Source organism: Gossypium arboreum, chromosome 5, assembly GCF_025698485.1.
Source record: "Gossypium arboreum isolate Shixiya-1 chromosome 5, ASM2569848v2, whole genome shotgun sequence".
NCBI lineage: Eukaryota > Viridiplantae > Streptophyta > Magnoliopsida > Malvales > Malvaceae > Gossypium > Gossypium arboreum.
Window position 1 is genome coordinate 38,404,799 of NC_069074.1, and position 8,244 is coordinate 38,413,042.

The 8,244-nt window shown below is 34.0% G+C and overlaps 1 long non-coding RNA gene across 1 annotated transcript; it reads left to right on the forward strand.

Moving 5' to 3' along the window:
• Positions 1 to 436: 436 nt before the first annotated feature.
• Positions 437 to 1,288, forward strand: LOC128292839 (uncharacterized). Its single transcript, XR_008282787.1, has 2 exons — positions 437 to 800; positions 1,037 to 1,288. It is a non-coding gene; the product is annotated as an uncharacterized LOC128292839 (long non-coding RNA).
• The last annotated feature ends 6,956 nt before the right edge of the window (positions 1,289 to 8,244 follow it).

Genomic DNA, 8,244 nt, shown 5'->3' on the forward strand with positions numbered 1-8,244 from the left:
AAGTATACGGTCAAGGATTGAATTGGGATTAAAATAAAATTAGAGGGTCAAATTTAAAAAAAGAATCAGGTCCCAAACGAAACCCGCGCAAAGGTACGAGGGCTGAATGTGCAATAAATCCAATCCTTAGACACACGTCCTTTTCCCAGGGAATCAGTGAGCCAGGGACTAATTTGAAAAGGTAAACAAATCCTGTGGTTCGCTTTAAAATATAAAAAAGTACACAAAGGACTAAATAAAAACAAATCGAAAATGCGAAAGGGATGAAATGAATATTCGCCCACTTTCAGAAAATGCGCGGATCCTGAGGCCTACGTTGGTTAGGTCGTGGGTCTGGCACCTAAATGGCGCCGTTTAGCATCCGAAAATAAAGTACCAAAACGGTGCCGTTTTACAAGCTTATAAAATTAATTTCTTTTGACAAAAATTCATTTAGTTTCTGCTCTAAAAAAAAACTGCTTTCCCCATTTTTTCTCTAAAAAGGGTTTGGGGTTGGCCAAAGCGGTTCAATGGCTCTCTGTCGTGGCCTCGCCGTGAACGACGGTCAGAGACACGCGGATCCGGCCCTTTTTTAAGCCCTTTCCAAACCCTTTCCCTTTTCTCTTTAAATAAAAAATAAAAAAAAATCTAGATCTAGGATATTCAAAACGGAAATAAGAGAGAAAAAGAGGGAAAAAAATGTAAATAACGAAGGGAAGCCTTCATTTTCGTTGCTTTTTCGACCCTCGTCGGAACCCGAATGGGTTTTATGACATTTGGATTGCCGGAGATCCCCACAACGAAGGAAGACGCGCCTAAAGGTAGGATTTTTATCCTTTTCTACACATTCATTCCAAAATAAGAAATAAAAATAATAAAAATAAAATTAAATAGATCTTTGAAACTTTTGTTCTTTTGATTATGATGATTGTATATTTTCGTGTATTCTCTCTGTAACCAAAAAATACAACCTTGTATGGCTTTATATAGCCGAATAAAAGAAAGAAAAATACATTCTTTTTTCCATTTTGTGTTGTTATTTTAGCCTGATTGGCAGGTACAAGGCGACGTAAAGGCATACGGGCGTCCTAACGTGGCGAGGTGGTCGTGGTTGCGGCGCAAGGAGGCCATACATGGAGTAGTTGGCTGCGACACAAGGGCTAGGGTTTGCTGCAAACATGGTCTGAGCTTTGGGCCATTTGGGCCAATGTAATTGGGTCTTAGGGTTTTATTAGTTTTGGGTTTTAAATTGGGCTTGCCATATTGTAATGGACTGTATGAAAATTTGGGCTTTTATTTCTGTTTATTATTTTTTTGTGGGTCTTAGGCCAGGGTGAAATTGGGCCTCTACACAAGGAATGAAAATCCAATTTGTGTTTATTGAAAGGTCTAAGATGAAGGAATGACTTAAAACTAAAGGCTTTTAAGAAGTCATAATTTGGTTTGCTTGCGAACAACATCCCATGAGGATTATTATTATGAATAACTTTAGTGGTTGTCGGTTCATGGTGAACACAGTTGAATAGAATGCATAATTGTAGAAGGTTAAAAGATTGAAGGTTGTGTAAGCAATGTGAGCCCAATCTCAACAACTTGGCAACTAAGCTATTTTAAGAAGGTGTTTGATGGCATGTTAATCTATGAATAATACCATTATACAGAAACTAACGTTTTAAGGTTCTAAACTTTCCATTGTCAGTCTATATCTCTTTTCTTTTTCCTATCAAATATTTTTTCGTCACAAATAGAAATCGTATGACAACAGTAGGAGCTTCTGATTTTTTAGTGAGAAAGCATATCCATGTATAATTTGTGTATGCATCCATGATCAAAACAATATAATATCTGAATCCATTAGAATGTATAAGAGTTGGATCCCATAAATCTATTTCAACTTGTTATAGAAGTTTACTATAGTGATGGATATTTTAAATGGAAATTTGTGCATTTTTCCTATGACATGCATTGGAAGAACCAAAATCTTTTTTTTTTTTTGCTGAGTAGAAGCATTATATGACTTTAGTGAATAAAACGCTGCATCATAAGGGGAGTAACCTGCCCTATTGAGCTAGAAAATAAATGACTCGTGTTTTTAGACAAGACTATATGATAGATATATATAAAGAGAGAAAGAAAAACTAGTAGATAATAAGACTAAAGAAAACTCTTTAATATCTACAGTCGGTAGAATTTAGGACTCAGCATTAGGTTGAGGTGGGGCTTTGGCTTTAGTAGGTGTAGAGTATAGAGGTCACCGTGCTCATGTCCTTGAAGTAGGAGTTCCCTAGACACCAAATTCTTCTTGAGAAATCATGAGGTATGGTGTACTAGTTTTTCATCTCATTCCTTAATCATGTGATCGAGGTTCGATCTCTGCTAATAGGAATGGAGCATATTTCATGATCATTCGTTTAACTTTTTAAACTGCACTTGTAGTAAGGGTTTAATCACTACTATCGGCAATGAATACCTTGATTATAATTGAAAACAATCCTTCATGAGACAATGTAAAGGGTAAATTTCAAACGTAATGTTATTATCCTTGAAAAACTTGGAAACTAAAAGTGAACTTTTAGCGATTTAGGTGCAAAGAGTATATTAGAAATGGTAATAGTTTAGATTTGGATAGAAAAGTAGTTTGTCCAATATAAGTAAAAGCCTAAAAGGTTTAGCGCATTGTTTTCAAATATGTAGATTGTAAAAACTGATCAAGTAAAAAGAGTTCGAGTGTGACCTGTCAAATCACATCTCATCAACATAGTAGAGTTTGTGAAGTATAAATTTTAAATTATGAATATTAGAGTGACATGTACATAGTTAATATTTTGGATTGAAAGCATTAAATTGATAGTGCATTGGTTAAAGGTAGTGTAGTGATTTAGTGGACATGTATTGAATACTTGGTGGCACATTAGTTGAAGATTCAACTTAAATAAGTTCTATGATTATTCGAATGAAATTAGGAGTATTTTGAGGTCTAAAAATGGTTGAGAATGATTGGGGTATGATTTAGTATATATGTTCAAAGGTGTTTATAAGCTTGATTTTGGCTTCCTTACATCTAAGTCTTAATACTTACAAACTTTGAACCTAAAAATCAATAGTAACATAGTAACAGGTTGGATCTTGCTTCCTTGCTCTAAGAGCATATCATTTTTAGGTCTCAAAAGGCTTCTAAATGACTCTAAAATGCTCTCTTTTCATAGTGTTGGATCTTATGTGTAGTACCCCTACCCATATCCCACGCCGGGACAAGGTACGAGGCATTACTAGACTTAAACACATGCATACAAACATTTTCAGGTCATAAAATTTTTCTCAAATTTAAAACTTTCAAAATTCCTTTTTAACGTCCCTAATATGGACCTACGAGGCCCAAAACACGCTTTGGAAATGGTTCGAGAATAAACCGAACACTTTTGAAAACTTTTAAAAAAATTTCAATGCAACCAAGGGCATACGCCCATGTGGAAGGGCGACACGCCCGTGTATACTCTTAACTTGGCCATGTCGAAGGTCCGTGTAGCTCACACGGCCTAAACCTATCGGGACATGCCCGTGTCCCTATCCCGTATAGATTTATTTCTCAGTTCAAACCTACAGGGGTTTTCACATGGCCTGGCACACACCGGTGTCCATGTCTTGTGTCCCTCACATGGTCATGACACGCCCATGTTTCAACCCGTGTACTAAAACCTAGACATTCTATTTCTGACGTTATCAACGATTTAGTGCACACAGCTAAGGCACATGCTTGTGTGCTAGGCCGTGCGGCGAATTTAATTTCCCATTTAAGGTATAGACTTCACATGGCCTGGGCACATGCCCATGTACTATGGTCGTGTCCTTTATACGGTTGAGACACACGGCCGTGTCTCCACCCGTGTAGTTACTACTAGGCGTTCTTTTTTCCAAATTTAGGTGCAGGGGACACACAGCTTGACTACACGCCCATGGGGCAGACTGTATCTCACACGTAGCCTAGACACACGCTCATGTGTCTCCCTGTATGGACAAAAACAAGGATATCTACCAAGCCTTTTTGCCACCATTACTTGCACCAACCTACACAACATCAAATATCTCCTACTTATCAATACAAACCATGCAATAATCACATCCATGAAAATCCTCATTAAATGCATTTAGCAATAATAAATATTAGCCATCATCCATGGCCTTATACAAAATGAATCAATCTTTATGGAAAGCCAACATATTTGGCTAAAACAATATGACACTTAGCAAAAAGACCAAGCCCTATACATTGCATACTCAAAATGAAAAATCTAACTATACTAAATATTCTGATTGATAGTGTGATTGAGCCTCTACCATCCTTTGATCCCCGAGTTAGCTTGGCGATGCTATAAGAAAATGAAAAAGAAAGGGAGTAAGCATAAAGCTTAGTAAGCTGCATGTAAATAAGTAACAACATCAACCATGCATTTTTAAACACATAGCATATTATAAACCAGCACAAAATTCTCAATTTAACAATGGTAGATTTGTTACATATTTACACATCACAAGTATAAGCCAAAGATTTCAAGATCGTCCCGAAATCATTCTCATAGATAGAACTTACTCAATTTCATCCTTACCATTAAGGAATCATAACTAAGCTCATATCTCATGAGTTTCAAGTAAGAACCTGTACCACTCACAAAATGATTATTTCCTTTTGTATCTTTATCATAAGCTTAAAATAACCCCTGGAACCATTTGGAATACTAAAAGATATCCGATAAGCCCCACACAAGAGGGTAAATTGCCGATGCCATGTCCCAGACATGGTCTTACACCAGCTCTTGTCTCAATGTTGATGCCATGTCCCAAGCATGGTCTTACATTAGCTCTCATAATGTGGCGGATGCATGTCCCAAACATGGTCTTACACTAGCACAGATATCACCCAAATGTCATGGCATGGATATCCAATCGATTCCTAAGGTTCAACCGAGAGTTTTTACTACCCCAGTTTTCATCATGCATATTCACAACAATAATCAAACACTTTGTGCCATATTAATTGTTCAATACACAATAACAATAAAGTTGTATTATTTACGTACAACTTACCTCGGTATATAAAAAGTAGGTGACTAGATTGAATTAGTCTACTAGCTTGGTCTTTCCCCGGTCTAGGTCCGGATTCCTTATTTCTTGATCTATAATGATAACATTTATTTATTTAATCATCACCTTAATCAAGGCATTCTAAAATTCCTACTTTGGCAAAATGACTGTTTTGCCCTTAAACTTTCACAAAATAACGATTTTGCCTTTAGGCTCGTAAAATGATCTTCATCGAATTTATTCATTAACCAAGCCTATCCAAATCTACTTTAAGCCTATAGCATCTCAAAATTTCAATTATTTCACACATTTACCACCTATTTTATAACTTGTACAAAATGATCCCTTTTAGGGGTTTTTCATGAAAACCACTTCACAAAAGTTGTTTATTTAACAACCATGATTCATTTTATTTTATAAAAATTCATCAAACAACATGAGTACTCAAATGGAAACACCCTAGACTCTCAACCATTTTGCAAAATAGTTCCCCCATTAGTTAGCTTATACTACAAGGGTCTTAAAAATAGAAAAATCATCAAGAAAGGCCATCAAAATCACTTACTTGCAAGAGATAGAAGTTTCTGAAATTTTGAGCTCTCAAAACCCCCCTTTTTGTTGAAATTTTCAGTGGTGAAGAGAAGGAATGAAAAAGATGATAGCTAGCCTTTAGGTTTATTATTTTATTATCAATTAAGTCACCTAACATTTGACTATTCCATGAATTAAGGCTCCATGTCTAGCCACTAACAAATTTGTGGTCTATTTACTCACAAGGACTTCTAATTTAATGTTCCATAGCTATTTGAAACTTTTAGTTAGTAGAACAAAATTTCACACTTTATGCGATTTAGTCCTTTTTTCAAAATTAAGCATGCAATCACTAAAATTAATTCACCAAAAATTTCAAAGACTCATATAGTCATGCTATAACACATAAAATAATATAAAAATAATTTCTCTAACCTTAAATTTGTGGTTCCGAAACTGCTGCTCCAACTAGGCCTAAAATCAGGCTGTTACATTGTGCCCTTAATGTAGCATTTTCATCTTTATATACTTATATTTTTTCAAACAAATTGGTTTAATAAAATATCTATTAATGACATTAATATCATTTATATATTTTCCTCGATGCTTTTTGCACGCAAAGCAAAATGGAAGCAAATATTTGCTCAGCGATTATATAATGTTTAACTAATACTATATGGTACAATATGGTCAAATCATAATATGAAAATACAACTTGTATTAGTAGATAATCTAAACATGACCTTAGTCTAATTGAAAATAAACAAATCGTTTAAAAGATTAATATGTTGTCTATCAAGTCCAATTACGAAGACACCTTGTCTTGGGTATTGGAGTAGATGAATTCCAAAAGCTAGAGACATAGATGTGACTCACTAGACTGATAGTACATCAGACAGGACCCAACTAGAGTAGATCTTAGATTCATTTATGAATTTATTCACTTATGACATTCATAGTGTGTCATACACTAATCCTAAGTGAATGATAGGCTATGTATGTGTGACTCGTATGCTTTTATGTAAGTAAAAGATTGAGTTCAAATAGATAAGGAATCGAAAGCTAGCGTGTTGGGTATACAACTTCCATAGTATCTAGCATCATTTCGTAATATTGGAATCCACAACCTAACTAAAAGGTAATTGATATTCTGCCATCGGCATTACATGATAGATATAAAATAAAAATTGTGATAAATGATTGATTTAATTACTATTTCATAGTAATTAACTTTTCATGAAAAAAGATTTAATGGTTACCATAAAACAAAATAGGAGCACATTGGAAGAATTGGTTTATCCCAAAAAAATTGAGGATATCCTATGAGAGTAACACACTTATGAAAAGGTCATTGGACAATCACTTATTAAGTAGCTTTTGTAATTGTATATAATAAGGGAGAGCTTAGTCATGATACTTTAGTAGAATGACTTCATGACTAAATAAGTTTATAATTAATAGACAGAAAGTTAGAACTTATTTGAACCCTAATTATATATGTTCAATTGATCCCTTCGCTAGCTGGTTGAGGCTAAAAATGAAATGCATGTAGAACCAAATGAACGGAAACAATGAAGTAAGAAAAATAGATTGCATTCACAATAAATGTGTTTTCTCGCTAAATACATAAATGACTTGGGAATTAATTTAAAGTTTTTGAATTATTATTTAATTAGTTATAATTAAATAATTGAAGCTCAAAATGAAATTAAATTAATTAGTCATTATGAATTAGTTGAATAAATAAATTAAATATATTTTTCATAAATTATTTTATGGTAAAATTTGTCATGGTTTTGATGAAATTAGAATTGGGTTAAAAGAATTTAATTGATAAATTTATTTAGTTAAATTAATTAATTAAATTAATTGAATAAATAATATTTATTTTGATAAATAAAATGTAAACATTGGATTGGATTAAATTATAATGTGTTGGGTCAAAAGTTTAGGAAGCATATATAATTGGACCTAATACATGAGACACCCAACATGCCCTCATATTAGCATGTGAGGGGCGACAACCCTAGTAGAAAACACTAGGGTATGTTGCACATCCCTATCTCACTTAGAGTGGGATTGTATTTTCTATTTAAATATCGTTATTTATGTAAGGGTTATTCAAGCAAGATTCTTGCACTTCCCTCTATAAATAGAGAGCATCGGTTGACCTAAACACAAACTTTATAGATTATTGAGTTATTGTTATTTTGCCAGAAAGTAGTGTAAATTTATTTACTTGCAATGAATTCTATGTTCTAGGAATTACAATCTTTATCAATTTTTATAGAGAGGACTTACTTTTCCTACTTAAATTAAGTAGACCGTTTTCTTTTTTATGATTTGGTTTGTGTTGCTTAAGCCCACACTTGGTGCAAGTCATGGTACGAGGATAGCACAGAAGGTTGTTCGGTTGAATGTCAGGTTTGACTAATTTCGTCTTGCATATAGCACAATTATTATAAATATCACAAGAGAACTCAGTTTTGAAAATTTTTAAACTTCCACTGTAACTGTAAAACTGTTGTCTTAACCAATTTTTCCAACTGTAACACCCTTCACCTGATCCGACTACTGAACCCGAGTTTTGAGATGCTACTACAGTTATCAAAATATTCGCGTGCAAATCATAACATTGAATTCAAATTAAATCAT